Source organism: Octopus bimaculoides, chromosome 11, assembly GCF_001194135.2.
Source record: "Octopus bimaculoides isolate UCB-OBI-ISO-001 chromosome 11, ASM119413v2, whole genome shotgun sequence".
Classification (NCBI taxonomy): Eukaryota; Metazoa; Mollusca; class Cephalopoda; order Octopoda; family Octopodidae; genus Octopus; species Octopus bimaculoides.
Window position 1 is genome coordinate 2,659,343 of NC_068991.1, and position 1,131 is coordinate 2,660,473.

A 1,131-nucleotide genomic window follows, 5' to 3' on the forward strand; every position below is an offset into this window, starting at 1 on the left:
AAACGCAGAAAATTACAGTAGAATAGACATATTATAAATGTGGCAACATTTCAAATCCAAGTGGGAGAGAGAATACATAAAAATCCAAGTGGGAGGAAGAATACATGAATCCATCTTGACATAGCCGAGTCTATCAGGCTAGTAATTGATTCTAGACAAAAGTTCTAACTGTCTCAGATTTTATTGTCTCTCATCTAGTGGTGATAGCATAAGGGACAATCACTTCTAAAGAAAGGGAAGGTGTAAGCAGTATGCATGGACAAGGCTATAAATGTATTAGATTATAAAGGTTTCTCTGGTCAGAGTGGTACCAGGTCATTTTACTACTATCAAAATGTTGAGGAATTAAAACCCTAGGTATATGAGTCAAATAGGTATTTTCTTTTAGTCTGAATAGAGTAACAGTATAGTTGTACAGATAACAATAATAGTTTAACCAATATTTTCATAATAAGAGGTATGTTAATAAAATAAATAAAAATGAGATGTAATTATTTTTTACAAAAATCATGAAACAATGTCAGTATTGAATTCAGGGGCTATAGATAGGGTGTAAAGTTTAAGGATATTAAGTATATTGGGTTCATGAAAACTATTTTGAATTATCTTAAAAAAAATTATTGCTGAAAATAAGATAACGATACTATTTAGGAGACACCTAGGTAAGCTTTATTTGCATAATGTGAATAAAAAGTAAAAATTATTATCGGATTTATATTAGTTTATAATAATGTGTTTACTAGGGTTTAAGGGACTGAAAAAAGAAAGGATGTTAGGAAATAACAAGGATAATCAATACAGGAATCTGATGATTGATTTAAGTAGATTAGATGTTAAGGTGAGAGATCAGGAATATATGTTATAAAGGTTCAATTACCAATAAAATATGTGCTAATTGATAGTCCTAGATGACCATAATAGAAGTAGAGTACTATAATTTGATAACTTTAGTTACTTAATAAAGGCCTATTTTTTAAAAAATTTAAAAGTGCGAGTAGAGCAGTGTACACATGATACCCTAAGGTCTAATCTATTATTGATTAGATTAGGATTATTTTTAAGTTTAAAAATTTCATATATTTCCATAGAACACAATTCACATCCATATCTATTATTTCTATAAGGTTGAGC